The sequence below is a fragment of the Porites lutea genome, chromosome 11 (assembly GCF_958299795.1).
Source record: "Porites lutea chromosome 11, jaPorLute2.1, whole genome shotgun sequence".
NCBI lineage: Eukaryota > Metazoa > Cnidaria > Anthozoa > Scleractinia > Poritidae > Porites > Porites lutea.
Window position 1 is genome coordinate 7,772,431 of NC_133211.1, and position 19,688 is coordinate 7,792,118.

The 19,688-nt window shown below is 39.8% G+C and overlaps 1 protein-coding gene across 1 annotated transcript in view; it reads right to left on the reverse strand.

Annotated features, from left to right (window-relative positions):
* Positions 1-19,688, reverse strand: part of LOC140951832 (laminin subunit alpha-like) — an 86,688-nt gene that overhangs the window by 21,402 nt on the left and 45,598 nt on the right. The gene's annotated exons all lie outside the window — the stretch shown is intronic.

The window sequence follows — 19,688 nt, forward strand, 5'->3', positions numbered from 1 at the left end:
ATGCCTGGCACAATGACTTCCCTTTTGTGTCCTGAATACGAAGAAAAACGCATTGCAGATTATGAGTCTCGCTGCTTACGCAAGCGAGACTAATAAGCACACCTAGATATTTGACATGATTGTTGCATTCTAAAGAAATGTACGAGTTGTTATGATGGTCAAATACTTTCAAGTTGACTTGGTGATTTAACTTTTTTTGTCTTGGTCTAGAAACGACAAAGTTAGATTTCTTTATATTTAGCGATAATTTATTTGCGATTAGCCAATTATAAACCCTAGAAATTTTTTCATTAAATATAGATTCAAGCGATTTGAGATTTTTGTCAGCATATAACAAATTGGTATTATCAGCAAATAAGTAGAACATCAATTTATCAGAGCTGCTAGATATATCATTTATATAAATAAGGAAATTTGCTAGCATCAACCCTCCTCGCGTTCGCCAACAAAACCACAAGGAGAAATTTGGACGTTTTCCATCAACTTTTTTCTTCACTAGAAGATACTTTCAAAGCATTAGCGAGACTCGTTGAACTGGCATAACTAATAGTAGTTGCTTTCAGCGGAATTATTCTTCGTGTGGTATCACTCCAAATTTTCTTAGCTCTCGCTTTATCACACATTTAGACATTCATATAAAACATACCTGAGAACTGGCTTGGCAGGCAGCCTCCAAATGGAAGCATCCAAGTCCGACAAATATAGTGAAGCGTGACTAAAATAACTTATTTAAAGGCTTATTTCGTTTCGAAATATAACAAAGCAAAATATCTTCTTTATCCGTCATCCTTAGCGAATTACCGTTGTCGAAGGCCTTATTTCTCTACAAAAAGTCAGTACCATAACGCTAGCGCGTTTAATTTTTCTTCTTCAAAACACTGTCGGCGTAGAAATGTTAAGTTTCCAAGAATTGCGTTGCGTTACTACCGTGACTCCGTGACTGTCATTTTGAAGGCACCGACTCGGTGTCTGCGTCAATTCAAATACAGGTGTACGTACGTCATGTAAGGTGCAGTCAGGGAACAGATTGTCACGCAGAGTCGCCTGCTGGTTGAGTTCAGTGATTCAAAATGGCTAAAATTGACCCAGTTTGACCTTTTTACCTAAAGCAACTTTGCAATGGGGAAACCTATAAGAAGTACAAAAAACGAACCTTTACGGTTCAAATATCTACTTTTGTGCGTTTCGAAATTTGAAGTGTTTACACAATTACCGCTGGCCTACCATGAAACTTTCTGAACTTAGCGGCGTCTTACAGAGATTTCCTTCAACAATCCAAACCAATTCCCAGGTATTTTTAGATGAATGTCTAAATGAGTGATTTAAAATAGCACGAAGAGAGTTTGAAGATGTACCACTTGTTACATATTGCCGTCGAAAACGAGTAACGAAATAAGTTATTGTTATCATTAAAACCCATCCCTCATTTTCGAATTATTTCAGTACGACGAGCCTCGCAATTGCCCTGCAAGTATCTTCTAGTGAAAGAAAAACAATCGTTCTGTTCATTGAAGGTGTCCAAATTTCTCCATGCAGCTTTGTTTGCGAACGCGAAGAAATTTGATGTTAGCGAATTTCAGGTTAAAAATTGGGCAATTTGGAGACTCAGACATCAAAAACCGATCTTCTAACTTTTCCAAAAAATAAAACGCTTTTGGCGCGAACAATCTACGTCACGTTTCTTATCTACCTGATAGAAATTAAGATTTTGCTCGATTTTTCCTGACCGTCGCTCTTAAAAGATGAGACAAAAGATATCCTCTTAATATCTCTTTAGTTTTAACCGGGTGTAACAGGAATCTCACCATGTTGTTTCTGTGAAGTTTCGCTTGCTTCCTTTTAATGGCAAGACAATGTTGAACTGCAAGCTCAGAGAGGAAAGCTTTCCAGTCAATGATACGAGCTTTAGATCCTGTACATGAGTCTAAGTATGATTCGTCGATAAGAGTCCAGGAAATACCTTACAGAAAGAATACAATGCATGTAACGAATAACGAATACGTAAGTTAACGTACATAAACATTTCTACGGCCACAAAGCGACGTTTCAAAAGAACAAGTGAAACTTTCTTTACCACCGTTTTACACATTTAAGAGAAAAAGAAATTCAACTAGATAGATAAGAAGTAATGGTGATGCAATAACAATTCCATAATTCCATGCTATAAATTGGTAAACAAGGTAAGAAAGATATAGAGGATATTACACCGTGGCGCGAAGATATGAATTTTACTTTCGAGTGGCAAACCAATGATTGATGATGGTCTTTCAATGGAAGGACAATGCAAGTAGACCATCTAATTTCCGAAAAAAAAAAGAAAAGAAAACACGAGGTAAACGAGATGAATGCGACTTTGACGAAAGAGGAAATTAAAATGAGTGTACCTGGCATACTCAGTTGTTACAGCGTCAGTATCGTCATGGAGATGGCTGTCCGGCCTATTTTCAACTCTGTCATCACACTTCTGCTTTTCTTCGCATCCCTGTTCAATCCATTGCGGAAGTATGTATCCAATAGAACCACTCTTAGCGTCAAAACGAATGTGAAAACCATTGGAATGGATCTCTGGACAATCACTGACTCGAAATACTGATTTAAATCCGATGCCTTTTTGCCCTACCGAGAAACATGGAGGTTTTGCTTCATTAAATTGCGTTTAGTTTAATCAAAAAGTAGAGGCATCTTACCGCGTTTGAGACACCAGGAGAGTTGGAAGTTTTACAAACTGTGTGTTATTAAACATATCAAAAAAAATTTCCTTTAGAACTATTTATTTTAAGGATAAACTTAAGCTGTGGTATTTTTCCTTTCAAATAAAAAAACAACACACCTATGTATCCATAGCTATGAGCCCCTATCGTACTTCTTCCAACATCACACAACGCTCGAATATTGTTCTCCATGAATCCAACTTCGTTGTTTAGGACCACGATCTTATCTCGCTCGAGAACAAATACAAGGGACGGGTATCCCGTATCAGAGATGTTTTCAGGATAGGAATTATCATCTGCATTTTGTACAAGCTCCAAAACAAAGTTTGTGTCTCTTGAGTAAAGCTCGGTCGAGAGACGATGTAAACCACGCCCTTCTCGCTCCCTTTGTCGCTGGAAAAAAAAAATTGAAAAATTGTAAATTGTAATTTGTTTACCCACGGAGCACTAAGGAGTTCATAAGAACTCGTTGAAACATGTCCGTGCGTTCCAGATCGAATTGGAATTTGAAAGTGTTGGTTTTTAAGGAGAGGGGAAAACCGGAGTACCCGGAGAAAAACCTCTCGGAGCAAGGGAGAGAACCAACAACAAACTCAACCCACATATGGCGTCAACGCCAGGATTCGAACCCGGGCCACATTGGTGGGAGAAGAGTGCTCACACCACTGCGCCACCCTTGCACCCCTAAGTTTGGATTCCACTTCTCCAAGTTCAAGACCAATTCCAAACTCTTCTCGGCGAATCTGCTCGATTACTGCCCTGCACTCGTCTTCATTTTCAGTGCCAAGTGCAACAGATGGTGATTGTTCCAAACTCGTGTCAACGTTCACAATTACAGCTAGAAAAATCAAAGTAGTTTGAGTTTAGATATTGAGTGACTTGCAGAATTCTTAATCTATACTCGTAAAAGACTTTAGAGCATTGGGTATAAAGTTATATTAACTCAAGAACATTACTGCGCAGCACAATATAAGCAACTTCTAACTCCATCGTGGACAGACCCTCCTGACGGACTCTGTGTTTTCCGTTTACGTAAAGTGTTCACGCATAGATTAAACAATCGAACCTCCCGCTAGATTTTTTTCATGTTTTTTCTTAGTTACAATGCAAGCAGTATCCTGTTATCCTTAAACGTGCCTGGTATACTCTGAGTTGTGTCATACATACGGTTAACGTAGATCACATGTCAAGAGAGTAGATGTGATTGCTTACGAGAGGTTCCAGTGCTTAACTGTAATATTTTGATGTGTTGTAAAGGTGGTCCTTTTCGACAGGTAGTTGTTACACGGGGAGGTTCGAGTGACCCTTACCTTAGCGAAGGAGTCAAAGAACAGTTGCACAGAGAGACACGGGGAAAAAAAAAAGAAAGACAATACATCTACACACCATCTTCTTCATCGTCAACTTTAATGCTTGCTTCTTCGGAGAGAACTGTTATATCGTTAACATTTTGCCGGGCAGGTAGAAAACCCTGTGACGTTGTAAGAACAAAAACAGTACTTCAGTCCTGTGCTTTATAATAAACTCCCTTTCACTTGGACGAGAAAGAATAGTATTTGTTAGCCGAAATTGAAATTCTGGGCAATTTGGATCTTGACTCCCGGCTATATTTTTCCAATGGTACCGCTTTGTACTTGTTTCCAAACCAGTCGCTTGCAACACTGAGACGATACAAATAGGACAGGTTGTAAAGGCAGTGAACGTCAGAGGAATCATGAAATGAGGATCTGTTGGACACCTTGTTTATTTTCTTACTAACCTCTGCTACAGGTAGCAGTAGCTGATTGGTCTGTTCAGTAGACGATGGTACAGGTTTGACCACAGCAATCGGCCTCTTTTGTTCTTGAACTTGACTGAATTAACGTCTTCCCCAGAGACCTGTTCATGAAAATTTTCAACCCATTGACTTATGCGTAAAGCAAATCCCAGTTGATGAAGTCGGCTGCGCTGAATCTGGGTCGAACAGTTCGATAGAAGAAGCAAAGGAGGCTCGGTTGAGCCAACTAACTTATTCAAGGGCTCTTAAAAAACCTGGAAAAAAAAATAGAACAAAAAAGCCAGGTGATTAAAAAATTAAGTTGCAAGGCAGATAAAGATTGAGAAGCTTTGAAGAGTTAGAGAGGCCACCCACGCACTTCCTTAGGTGAGAAAAAAAAATCTTACACTCTGACCCTCTTGTTAACGGTCATTGCCCAGTAACAGTAAATAAAGAAATATGTTTAACTGCTGGGTTGTGATAAGGATTACGGTGTAATGTTCAGAAGGAGAGAATTGATGTGGCTGCTTTTTGTTCCAGCTAGAACTAAAATTAATAAAGAATCAACACGATGTCTTGTAAATATCTTTTAGATCCCCATAAGGAAATATGTTAAGACACGCTTTTTAATTACCCCTGCTTTCTTAATCCATTTGCTTAAACAATATTATGTTGTTAAAGTCAGTAATAAATACTAAATGTATATTGCCTCACCTTCATTCCAACAGCCTGTGCTAGTCTGCGAGGCATTCACACTAAACACTGGAGAACAAAATCACAGCAGCGATAATGGGACGCCATTGCTGCTAGTGCAGATTGCACGTGATTTGACAAGAGCGCAACAGGAGTGTTAGCAACACCACCATTCATCATCACCATAGAAACAGATGACCAACGGCTCCAACTGGATCACCACGACTTGCGCAGTCTCTGAAGATGTCGGTAGATGTATGTTTCGGTAGTTACACGTAACAGTACTCCTGGTGAACTTTCCATCACAGCAAGAGCCGGCCCATGGACGAGACCCGTGGATGACCTGCCAGCGTTTATAAGGATTTCTTCATTTTCCAAAAACGACTTTAAGTCACCAAGTTTGGACACATCACCGCCATACACTTCGTCCCAGTGAGTCCACAGCGCCACATCTTGCAACAGCGGAGTGCTGCTAATTGCAGCTATTGCGTCTTCTTTGCTCATATAACCAAGAACACTGCTGTTATGTTCCTCTGTACCAGCGCTAGCACCAGAGTTTTGACATATATAGGGTGCTTCATATACCACTAATGGAGTGGTTGATCGCGGCAAATCCTTCTTTCGATCTTTAGCTTTTTTCAGAATGTTTGAAAAGGAGCCACATTCAAGATCTGTTACTTTGTTGATGCCGTAGTATGTGCAAGGACTCCTTTCGATGATCTCCTAAAAAAAATTACGAACATAAAAACATAAAAGAAAAACTGCCCAGATCACAAATTGTGTTACTCTGTGCTAAAAATTGATAGAACTATTTTTGACACGTTGAGGTTAAAGGCAAAAGGTCAAAAAAAGTACTGCTCCAAATTTTGTACGTCGGTAACTCGTAACAGTCCTCTGATAGACCATACGTCGACGGTGCGCTCATTAAAGCTACTTGAAGCTACACGAAAAGAAGCCATCCGTACAGAAGGCCAGGCCCTAACCAACAGTGCTAATCCTTGCTATTGGGTATTTTACTTATCGTGTCTAAGTCTTTTAAGATTTTCCAATTTTGATTGGATAAAACAAAAAAGATCCGAGCACTGGCCACTTTATTGTCCCATGATACGTTCCATTACTCCCTCTCCCTTCAAACTTTGCATGAGAATTGTTTTAAATTCACGTTGGAACGTTTGAAAATCCCTCGAGAAATTTGCTGACAACATTTCCTTCAATGCGTGCCAGTCTTGTAAGGTCAGCTTTAACGATCCACTGTTTTACTTCTTCAACGACTTTGCCTTTTTCAAAAAAAATAAATAAATAAAAATGAACATCATTTTCAGCCCTTCAGTTAGACATCTCTATTTCGAACATGGTCCCACAAATGTCTAACACAAAGAAACATTCTTTTTGGCTTACTTAGAGACGACAAGACAAGACAACATTTCATTGGTTAGGTATAGTTTGAGGTACATTGACCTGGCGTAGCAGGTAGCGAAGTAATCTAGGGGGTAGGGAGATAAAGAAAATGAAAGGTACTGAAAAAACTAACTAAAAATTGACTTCTGATCAACAATGATTTAGTGAAATAGAAACAGGTAATTAAGAGCGTTAAAAGTCGACCTTATGGTATCATCTTATATTCATTATCAAGCGAATGCGGAGCCGTAGCTAGCGGGAGGTAAGGGGGGCAGCTGCCCTCCACCCCCGGACCTGTTGAGCCAGACAAATCAAGTCTGTGGATGGATTTATTTTTCTTATACCAAAGTTATTTTGATTATAGTGACTCTCAACTGTTTGCCATTTTCATATTCGAGGTCGATTTTTCGGAGACATCTCATGACAAGTGCTGAAAATAGCGTTTCGGAGCCTCCAAATTTGAAAATGTTCTGGGGGAGGATACCCCTAAAACCCCTACAAGGTTCGTCCCTTCGGCACTCGCGATAATGCCCCCCTAGCTACGGCCCTGGAATATATCTTTAAAGTTGACTATGGGACATAAAGAAGAGTGGAAGTAAGCATACAGCAAATCAAATTACACTATACGTAGAGTAAAGAAGAACAATTCAGTGCATTGTTTCATTACAGTGAAAAAGAGGGCAAAGAAATGGATTAATGACTAGGTAAAAAGATAAACTCAGCTATGACGAGAAAAATTTCACATTCAATACAACAGATACCAAACCTTCATAAAGGTCCTAAAATCCTATTCGGGTGAGAAGGGAAGCAATTTCTTTTGTTGTGGCGCAATACGCTTTCCTCATATAGAAATGTTTTCATTTTTACGCAGAGAATGCATAAACCTTCCAAAAGGCAGTTTACAAAATAAAATGTATTTAAACTTCACTTTTAAGGGTGTTTCTTGTGTTAAAAGATTTCGACCAATCCTAAGAGTTGGAAACAACAGCCAAGAAAAGTTTGCAATTTTACATATTCCGCACATAGGATTTCTGTGTTACTTAGACGTAAACGAGATTTTGTTAGAAAGAAGTTGAATAGAGAAAAAGGGATTAATAAACATGCTGCTTTGCGAAGATTTCGTAAAATTTGATGTTTAAATCAATCAGAACCATTGTAGGCACAGTGAGTAAAGTTAGCACCTTTTTGCATTCGGAAGTGCTCATTGCGTTTTGGCTTTTGCCTTCTTATCTGGACCATTACTGAAATAATACTGAGATTAGACTGTACTAAAACATCACCAAATAGAGCCTATTTAAATTATATCGCAACTGTTTAGATTCAGTAGGTTAACTTTAACTACAACTTAACAATCTAAAATCTACAAGAAGTGCGCTTCTTATACGTAACGAGGCAAAAGCACATTCACAGCACAATAATTCTTATCACCTACAACATTCAAAGTTTTGCCAGTTTTTGGGTGCTATGAGTTCTTTGCTTCATAATAATCAAGGTTCAATTCAACAAACCTTCACTGGGACGGGTGGGTGTTTCATTAAGGCATTCAACCACAGCGCTGGGGACTCGTTTCTGTACTTCATTTGCCACTAGTTGTTCAAAAGCATCACCAAGGAGACGCTTGCAGCTCATAGCAAGAGCCAGCTGAAATAACTGCCTTCCGAAGGAATCTTTTGTAATGATGGTTAAGAATTCTGAAATTTTCTTCTGATGTTTGATTGAAAATAGTTGAATGGAGCACTGAAATATCTCGTTAAGGGCGTCAACAGGAGACATATCAAGAAATTTCATCACACAGCTCCTCAGATCACCAAGTTCTTGTCCTAAAAAATCCTTTTGGATTTTTCGCATGTTTCTCTTGATCTCCTTATCCATTTCCTCCAAGACCTCTTCTCTAATAGTTTTCCATCTTTCTCTCACATTTTTTTGGCACTTTTTATCACCTATCAGCAAAAGAAGCAAACCACCATGTAGCAATTTTAACATCTATTGCAAATAGGAAAATTAAAAGTAACGTTATTGGATGTTTCGATGTATCCAACATGATTATCAAGAGTGGAAAAATGTTAAGTTTTTGAGTGTTTGGATACATCGGAAACTTCAAATAACGTTACTTTTAATTTTCATATTTGAATTCTCTAACAAGTAACAACTACTTGCCTACAGAACGCTTAGTATGTGAGTAAATATAAACGTTTTTATTTACGCGCTATGGCTTAAACTGAGAGGACTGGTTAATTGAGAAAAAAACTGTAAACCCGAAAGTTTTCAATGGAAAAGTTCCTTTTCCAAAACAAAAAGCTATAAAAGATAAAGAAATACTCCATTACGTGTGGCATTTTCGACATGCTTCTTGGTTTTGATATGTGATATTAAATAAATTAAGCACTATGTTTTGTGTTGGTTTGATCAGGTTTCCTTCAAAATACGTTGAAAACACTTTTTAGGCTATCCAGAGTACATTTAGATCTTTAGAAATGCATTCTAAGCGGCGCTACAAAATTTTTATCTGTTCGGTCATCCGAGGGGAACTTAAGTCTTTTCGAAATTACAAAGGCTTCAGTACTATTTTTCCGAAAATTTTACGTGTAATTTAACATTTTACGAAAGTGATAGCCTGCGTAGCAAGCGTTTTCGTGAATTTTAGGTCTTCTTTTTCTAAGAAGAAAAGTGTAACGTGGGTAGAAAAATATGGAAAATTCAACTTCAGAAAATCGTAGGGAATTTATTAGATGAGCTTCGAAAATTGCACATGAATGGAACGTTCATCTAGAAATTATTAGCCGTCCTCAAGCAAAAGAAAATTATAGGCAGCGTTTACTTCTCCGAACAGATATTTTAAAGAAAACAGTCGTTAAGTGCCCCCGTAACATACCGAAATTGCCAGTCCAACTCTGTATTCGGACCCCGAGTTCACATGGAGTATCACAGTTATACTGTTCACATAGATAATCAACAAAAAGCTTCAAATTTACTTTCTTACGCCACAAATCCTCGTGAGTCATGTACTTCTCCAAATGTTTTAGGATCTGAATGGTTGTTATGTTAGGCAGAGATGGAAGATCTGATGGACAACGCTTTCGCATCAAGTCAATATAAATTAAATAAATTACAATATCAGAAGTACAATAATAGAATAAAAATGAAATGAAAATAGAAATAAAAAATAAAAAATAAAATTATTTCTTACTAAATATAATATATATATATATACAAATGAATAAGATAAATAATGATAAAAAAGATAACTAAATGACAGCCATCAATCATTTCTAACAGCTGAGAAACAGTGATCTTTACATAATGAAAAATTTGTACTGGTACGAATGCCACTTGGTAGAGAGTTCCAGTCCCTTATTTTCCTTGGAAAGAAACTATAAAAGTAATAATGAATCATTAGAAAATGATCTAGTAAAACGCTGTTTAGGTGAAAAATAATTAGGTATAGGTATGGGTCTCCAGCTCCGAGATGCCTGGGAATGAATCTGAGCAGTTACAGTGTACTCACTTTAGCTTGCAATTGGATAAGTTCATGAAGGAAAGGAATAGCATTGTCTTTTCAAAATCCAAATGCTCTGAAATTCGACTTTCCAAATTCCTTGCAGAGTGTGGCTTTTACCTCCTCGAGGGAAACAAATTTACCCTTTTCTGACAAAGAGGTAATGATATCCTCTGCAGCTTTGTTAACTTCTTGAAGAGAACAGTCAGTCCTACTAGTTTTTGGTGTAATTGTACCAGTTATCTGCTGGGTGTGGTTAATTGAATTTTCAAAAGGACCAGGTGTGCCGACCTTTCTAACCCGTGAAGGATTGAGCTTTGGAGAGGGGAGAACTGGCGTTCCTTTTCTTTGTGTGCTCTTCTCATTGAGTAACCTTTCATATCCAACAGGAAGCACATCTAGGCCTTCGTTTGTAGATATTTCTCTCTGCTGCTGATCCATAATCTCAAGGAGAGAGGGAATTGGCTTTGCTGCTGCCCCTATAACAATTGGTGGTACTCTTTCAATAAACTTGATGTTCCTAAAGAAGTTGAAAAATATTTTATAATAAAAAAAATGGTGAATTCTCTTGTTAGGACTAGTATTGATGTTGTTTATGATAAACAATGTTAGGCCTTTCAGTTGTTACAATTGACTGCACAAAGCCATCCCTTTCTGGTGAATACTAACAACACTGTAGTCTCCTGATTGATGATAATCATTTTCAAACAATTTAAAAATTGTACTTGAGGGGTGAAATTAAATTTCTTTTAGAGTGGTTCCAATATAAAAAAAATACCATGCATACTCAAACACTTTCATATCCATGTCAAAAATAAAATACATGAACTTGAATTTTGACTTTTTAACATTCTAGACCCAATGTAAATTAATTTTGCTAATGTTGGGCATTTCCCCTATTTAGATGGCAACTTTATTATCCTCAGTTCAAAATTAATCTCTTGGTCCTTATTATTCGTGATCAAGAATAACTAGGAATAGTTAGAAATCAAAGGAACTTGAGAATGAATTCAAAGTAAGGCTAGGTGAAATTAAATCATTTGAACCTAAATTTCACTTTGAGCAACAACAGAGACTTGAAACTTATCAATTTACAAAGTGGCTCCAGTTAAAGTCAAATAAATTAAGGGTATTATTAAACCTAGTATCATTTTGCACTTAACCATTCAGTTGAGTGGGCAGTGGCAATGAATGCAGATTTGACACTTCACATGCAGCAGCAGAAATAGGTGACAGTGCAGGTTTCTGTGGTGTTAAAACCGATGTAGTGTCTCATTAACAGAGAGTAGCTCTGACATGAGGAACTCAGTAGCACGTTTTTCTTGGTAGTTGGCCTGGGTTTATGGAATACTTGAGATTAGAGGTGTATGGTAATGTGTAAAGGTTTAAAGAAATGTATACCAGGGGTGTAAGGTGTGGATAAGACACGCATAGTGATGCATAGGAGTGTATGGTGTTGTACACGCTTTTATGGTGATGTATGGTCTTGTGTAGAGCTGTATGGTGGTGTTGAGGGGTGTACCGTGTTTAGTTATATAGATTACGATAATATATTATTATCTTTAAAATTAGCCTCTGTATTTTCATTGGAAAGTGAAATAAAACCTGACTTGGCTTGCCCTTAGAAGGGTGAAATACAAGTTGAATGGACAAGGAAAGTACAACACAACAAGACAACGCTGATATTAAAACTGCATTTTATTACAAAATTACGTTACTTATAAGCTACAAAATAAAAATGCTATTAAGGCTGCTTAGAAAGTGCAAAACATCCCTTATATCTTTCTATTGACAGATATCTAAAGACAAATTTGATCACTTGTAAGGACATCCACCAAGATACAAATTACCACCCATCATCAGCGGATTAGCAAGGTACAGAGTCTGAGGGTCTCCGCCAGGTTTCTTGGAAATCAAGTTACGCACACATCCTGTATAACTTTCTGTTACTGTAACACCCTTGGCAGCTTCGACCACTACAAAACAAAATACAATCGTTTAGTAGGCAATACTGCTTGAAAAACAAGAAACTGTACATACAACGCTAGGACTAGAAACAAGAGTCCACCCTAAAGAGGTGTCTGGCTTATAAATAAGCAAAAGAAAGAACAATGGGGACCAGATCTAGGTGTCCATTTTAGGGAGGTGTCAGTCTTACAGAGACAATGAAAATGACTGAAGAACGTAAGGGACCAATTCTAGGTGTCCATTTTAAGCAGGTGTCGGTCTTTAAAGAGAATCAATGAAAATGAATGAAAAACGAAAGGGACCAACTCTAGGTGTCCATTCCAGGGAGGTGACTGCCTCATAGAGAGTCAAAGAAAATGACTGAAAAACAGCAGGGACTAACTCTAGGTGTCCATTTTAAGGAGGTGTCGGTCTTTAAAGAGAATCAACAGGGGCGGATCCAGGATTTTTTTTAGGAGGGGGTGCACTTGTCTCTTGCTCTACTTCAACACCAATAAACCACATAGTTTTTTTTTTGGAGAATACCAGTTGCATTAGAAAACCGCAGGTCATCTCAGGGAGGGGTGCGCACCCCCTGCACCCTCCCCCTAGATCCGCCCCTGATCAATGAAAATGAATGAAAAACCAAAGGGACCAACTATAGGTGTCCATTTTAGGGAGGTGTCTGCCTCATAGAGAGTCAGAGGATATGACTGGAGAACAGCAGGGACCAACACTAGGCCTCCGTTTTAACGAGGTGACCGTCTTATAGAGAGCGAAAACGGAATACATTGTTCCACTTTTTGAATTAAAGGAGGCCCAGTTGCCCAGTGGTAAAGAATGTTCTGGACTACAGGTTTTATTTGGAGGAGCTTACAAAAGTAGGGGCTTACTTTCAGAAATTTACAGTTTTATGTTTTTTAGGAAGATAAAAGGATTTTTCACTGTACCAGGCAGTCCTCCGACATACAGTGGATCATAGATATCAGCACTGGTCTGGGCTCCGAGTGGCACGCTTTCGTAAGAAGGGTTTTCATCTACTTGTATTTGCACAATATTGTTTCTTTTCCACACTTGTATCTTATGCCACTCCCCATCACAGAATTGAAGAGGGTCGTTGACACTGTGCTGCGCTACCAGCTGGCCGCCACCGTTTTCTGCACGGAATATGATCTAAAACCATCAATAAAAACACTTAATTATTCATTCAAAATAGTTCTCAGATTCTGATAGGCTCAAATCCCCAGGTTATTCTTCATAACCAATTATAACCCACTAACGTTGTTCAAATTTGGAAGACGTTTGCGGTATGTGAGTAAACTGAATGACGTCAATGGTACAAGATATGCAAGACGATGCTTTTCTCTCTGAGCGTTTACTTTGGCAGCAATAAACTTAATACTATCCTCTAATTGTTTTTCACTGCTTGCTGATGAAACGAATAACGGCAATTTGCAGAAATTGTTTTACAAGGCGAAACGAAAGTCATCTTGTCTCTGAATTATGACACCTAGAAGACATAATTGTCTTGAAGCTGTGACAATGTCATAAATTCTTCACATTCATCGCTTAATTTGGCAACGCAACCCTCTAATGTTCGACTTTCACAAGCTGAGCGAACTTCTGAAAACTCAGTAACAAACTAGAGTGTGTAAATGGCCCATATATAACGCACGACTTTAAAGCATCCACACTTTTCTTCTCTGCGTGTGAGTTTTACGCCGGAAATTTCATAGCTACTCTACCGATTGGTTGTTTTGTAGAACCTTAACGTGCGAGAAAAATGCATCAAACGACACCACAACTATCATCCCTTTAAGCCCCAATAACCAAATACACATTCAGTTCACCAAATTGATCTTATGGGTTAAGTTAAGAAAATTTGATGAAAGATGAAAGCACTTCCCCTTTGGCGATAGGCAATTTCCGAGTTTTCTCGGGCCTCTGTATCAAAACGAGGTTAAGTGCGCAGCCTTTGATATGGAAATGATTTTTCATTCTTATGCAAATTAAACTCATTTTCACAAGCGAGGTTGTGCTCTTGGCCTCATTTTGAAAGTGAGGGTTTTTGGAACTCGGAAGTGGCCTATTATTATATCAATACTGATCAACATTTCTCTTGATTATGGACTGACATCTAAAGGAAAAAACTGATGTTGGTCACTCTTAACCTGTGTACAGACCCCCCTCCCCTCAGGAAAAATGAGAGGAGGAGAGGTCTGTACACAGGCTAGGTCACTCTTGGAACATTCCAAGAAACTGCCCACCTACCCCTCCCCGAAGTCATCATTTTGCCCTAAGTGTGAAGTAAGTATTAATGTTAGGTAAGGGGAGGGGTAGGTGGGCAGTTTCCCAGACACGTATAATTGATCCGACCTTTGACGGGTTAACTTTACACCATAACTTGGACCAGTTCAAGTTGAAGGCATCACAGCGACCAAGAACGTTACTTACATTTCCATTGGACATCTCTAGGACAACGTAGTCTCCTTTTGCATTCCAAGACGACAACAGGAGTCCTGTGTGGGATGTCGGCTTGATTTCAAGCGAAATTTCTTGTCTTTGTCCAACTGAGTATTTATCGGCTGGCAAAAAACGCAAACACGTCAGGTACAAGAAAGGAACGAAGTACCAAAAACTGACAAAACTTATAAGCCCCTCCCCCCAGGTTATAGGTCCAACTACCAGTAAACAGTACATTTGATAGTAACCTCCCCCACCCCCCCCCCCCCCCTAAAAAAAGCCCTCCTCTAAATGTATTAAAAGTGAGCTTAAAAAAAAGTTTTTAAGCGACGAACGTCTACCGGAAGCGGACTTTTTGCATTCGAGAGCAATGGTCTTGCCCAAACCTTCCGCCAAATCGTCTCTAAAAGAGTAGAGACACTTAACGTTACAAATGTGGTAGCCTCCAGGCATATTAAAAGAGAAAAGGTCTCTTTTCCGGTTGGCGTGCGTCGCTCAAAAACGCCTTTGGTTAAGATCACTAAACTGAATTCGATTACGTCGTTTTGAAGCTTAATTTAAAACCAGTAAAAGCAAAAGGTTTCTCGATCAGCCCTGCTATAGCTTATTTTGAAATGCTTTTTCTTTTCCGGTTATAATCCTCCTCGGAAATACGCTTCTTCCCCTACGCCTCTCTTTTTGTATGACTTGTCCACGTAACTGACCTAAAACAGCAACGTGGCCGTAACATGACCCCATAAAACCATTCTTTTCCGCAGTGTCAATGGAATTAGGCAAATCCTCGCAGCTCGTCAAAAAGCTGAAGTCAACTCACCGACTTTGAGGTAACCTCCTCCATTCTTAAAGCTGACTCCTGATTCAGGGCTGTCGCGGTAACAGTTCTGCGCCTTATACAGGTTAGTTACTGGAGTATTGATCTTCTCGTCATCCACTGTCACGTTCGTGATGCATCCTGGGAAACTGTTTTTTGAACCAGTCTAAAGTGATTTGAGGGGTTAGTTTCTAAGGAATTGCAGTGCTGCGGTGGGTGCGGGGCGTGGCGATGGGAGGGGGAAGGGGTTAGGGGAGTAAAACAAAATTTTGATTTAACAAGTGAATTGTTTAAGCTAATCTACCACCTTAAAAAGAATGCAAAGTTGGCGTTTTAAGGGCTAGCAATTCTTCATAGGGAATCAAGGGATTGTAAATTAGGTATGTTGCGCTTATATATTGAACGTTGGGGCAACGCTATTGGTGGGAACATCAATACCCTACAAGCAGCAGTCTCTCTTTTTTTTCTTAGTCCGTCTAGCGAAACGCGCAAGACATGAAAATGATCACGCGCGTGACGGACGGCACGAGACAAAAATCAGGAGAAAAAGAGAGACTGCACGCAGTCTAGAACATCAATGAAGTTCCGGAACTCATTTGGGATCACGTACAACCCCAGCCGACCGGATTAGTACCCACAAGGTGTATCGAATAAAGAGACTGCAATTCCACTGACCGGAACTCGTTTGGCGTCAAATTCCTCGGGAACCCCTCCTAAGAAGAGCCTCTCAAGTGCGTTTATGTAGGTGGGTGAGCCAGTCGCTTTGCCTGAATCCACTTCTATGCCATCTACATAGAGCGTTCCATCGACTCTCTGCCTGGAAAGCCACACCTAAGAAATCAAGAGCGCTATTAAGGAGCTGATGAAACGCAAGAGGTAGCGCATGGTGGATGGTGGACTAGTAAACAGTTGGCCACAGGTTTAACTCTTGTTAGTAGAACTCAGACATTTTTCAAATCACCTGTGTCATTGACTGAATAATCCATATTCACAACAGATTACTTTCTTTGTGGCCATAAAGAGTTTCTGAACTTGAAGCAAATTTGTACACGTGACAATGGCGACAATGGGGTGTGTCAAGGGTGCAAAATGTTGTAAGGTCTTCATGAACCCTCAAATGAAAACATGGCCCAATAGAATAGGTGCATATGAATTCTGAGCCTTGTCACTCATTGCCGAGATCAATGGCTGAGGTAATGAGAAACAAGGCTCAAAATTATTTGTGTTGATGCACTAGCAAACTAAAACAACAAAAATATCCCCGCTTGTTTACGGATTGTGCCCCGGCTACAAGTCCTAGAAAACTGACGTCCCCGTGTGTGTGCGGCACGCAATTTTGTCGCTGTAGCACGTCGCTACGATATGACCCCTCTTGTCTGCCAACCTCAACGAAAGTGTTGAGCAAGTGACCATAAAGTGAAAACTCTTAAATGAGGACAACAAAGGGACAAAGTCCAGTTTCCCCATTATATAGGTGTCCACGGTTACTTACCATGGAAAATCAAATGGTTTCGCCATTCCGTTCGGGAAGCATCAGAAATTATAGGCTGTGATTTGGGGCGACGCAGTTTTTCTACTACTTTTAGCCTGTTCAGCTGATTTAGATATACTTTGTAGCGGGTCGTTCTACCACCACGTCAAATTTGATAGTTTTATATTTATGCACAAGATTTCCACCCGGGTGGTTTGTGTAAATGGTAAGCACCCATATCTCCTTACGGACACTTCCACATTACGGACAGTTCTCTTAGTGCTGAAAATCTTTATGCGGCCCTACCTCTCCGTTGTAAAATGGGCACCTCTATGATAAGGACGCCTCTATAATGCGCACACCTCGATAATTCGAACACTTATATAATGATCATAGCTGTATAATGCAGACACTCTGCTTTGTGACGTAAGTGTCCTTACAGAGGAACTGTTTGTTATAAGGAGGTGTCAACAGAGAGAGCGGTTTGACTGTGTTGTAACACATGAAAAAAGAAGAACAGGAAATACCGCTGATTTCCTGCGTAACCCTTCTTTGTTCAGAGAAGAAAAATTGCGAATTAAACGCTGTTGATTCAAAAATAAATTCCGCCGTTTCGGCGAGGCCAAAAAAAATGCACGTGCACAAAGAGAGAGAGACAGAGTGCGCACGTGAAAGTCACGTGAAGGGATAGTCTTGGTTTCAAGGTTGTAAAATTGTGTTTCAAGCGCATCTCCTCGCGAAGTCTTTTCTCCTGCTCAGTAGATCCACTATGCTCAGCACAACTGTCATGTCTTCAAGCTGCTGCTACAGACCGCAATATTGCAAGATCGCGTAACTCTTATCTTAATTACATCGAGCCCCTGACCCCGAAAATGGATCCCAAGCCTGCCTGTCTGATGTTAACCATCTAAGGGCATTTCCGGTACGAGATACAATACATTAGCTTGCTACAATCCTGGCTAAAAGGTTCTGGGACACTTCCCCCCTTCTACGTAATTTTTAATCAAATTTGCAGCTAACCACCAATACACAGTCATAAGCAGGGCCTTACTAGGGTTTCTCTCGCACCCCCACCTCCGATCAAAGTTGAGGTGCACAACCTGTGAAAGACATACATAAAAGGTATTCACTTTTAAGACCCAGCACTGTCCAGGCGGGAGGGGGACAAACTTGAATTGGATTTTCCATACATGAAAAGTTAAGTGCCCCAGACATAAGTGTTAATGTTAGCTTAGGGGAGGGGTAGGTGGTCAGTTACCCGGAAACCTCAATTGATCCATGATGTGTTGTGGTACGTATCGTAGTACATACCGTGTGCCACTTTCCATCGCTGTAGGTCGCGTCCGGGGTAATAAGCTTCAAGGTACCTCCTCCCGCATTGAAGCTACAGGTGACTTTACTCCCTTCTAAATGACACTCTATGAAGTCAGTCTGCGATCGTTCATCGGCGGTGTATAACATGATGCCATTTGGGTTGGAGGCACGGAAACTGAATTTCAATTCTGTCCTGCAAAAATTAGCAAATGAACACGTACAATCGAGTTAAATGCATTTAAATGCAATTTAAAGGAGTTAAAAACTGAGAACATCCTCAGCGCCAGAGGTTCGCGGTCTTTTGGCATGCGCATGCCCATTAGCTCGCTACCTTGATCATATGAGTCAGGAATCAGTTGCGTAAAGAGTTACCTTCGTGCTGTTTGTCTATGGCCACGACGTTCTTCCAGCCATTTTCTTCGATCGTTTATTTTTTTTGGAGTATTAGTTGAAGCTCTCCAAACAGACGATCTATTAAGCGGAGAGCCCTTCATACAGACGCCTCGATATCCCGGTTTGAGCCCTCAGTTGGACTTTTTCGTTTACCTCAAGTCCACAAATAAACTAAGTAAAATGAGACGGATAACACGCTTGTTTTGAGGCTAGAGAGCTATATTGGTATTAGCCTGCCTCCTCCTCAGGCGCTTCGTTTTTCGCAAGGTAGAGGCGAGCGACTGGTGATAAGCCGCAAGCGACCATGGAAAGGGCACAGACGGCAGGCGAAGCCCCTTGTCTCCTTCCCGCCTTCCTTTGCGCGCGCGAGAGAGACGTCTGGGTACGAGGCAGGGTATTAGCTGTGCTGTGGCTAGAACAGCCTGGAATAAATGTTGGCTAACATAATCAAATAAATCATTGGCTACTGTCGTTCCTTAGAACACAATCGGAGAATGTTGGCGATTTATGCGGTCTTATGTTGTACAATTATAATCAGTTTAACCTCAACGTCAAGTTTTAACGAAAAACGTCTTATAATTTCCTGGCCTGCATGTGGAAGTTTCTAATCTAGGCAGGCCGTCAGGCAGGCCAGGTTGAAATATATGAAAGGAATTGCAAACTATTTTAAATTTTGATAATTCTTCAGTACGTAAGGCTCGAGCTTGGTTTTCCTTCCTCAGTTTACTCATCGTAGTTACATTCGTTTTTCCCTCGAATATTGTTAGCCTATCGACATTCCCGTCACACATTTCTTATCAACTATGAATAGAGTAACGGCCACACAGTTTGTAAGGATCCCCTGTGATAATTCTTGTCAAAGCAGGACAAGCTTAATGTCAGTTTACCTACAGTTGGTAGTTATATATGATGGAAAGTGAAACTCTCTTCAAGTACCTGTCATGAAAATTAGCAGGGTCGCAGTCCTTTTTATGGAGGAACCACCCAATGATTCTCAAAGGAAAAGCCTTAATGTTATAGACATGCGTACTAGTGCACAGTACAATTAGAAATCAATAGAGGTACTTTTAACATGTGAAATTAAACATGTGATAGAGTCTTGGGTTTGCGAGGGAACACCGGAAATTGAAATCGGAAAATCGAATTTTTCGTCCGAAAAACTTTCCGAAAAAAATCGGTTCTCGATTTAGCCTGTTTGTTAATTCTAATCAGCTACATAGTGTAGTCAAATCAAC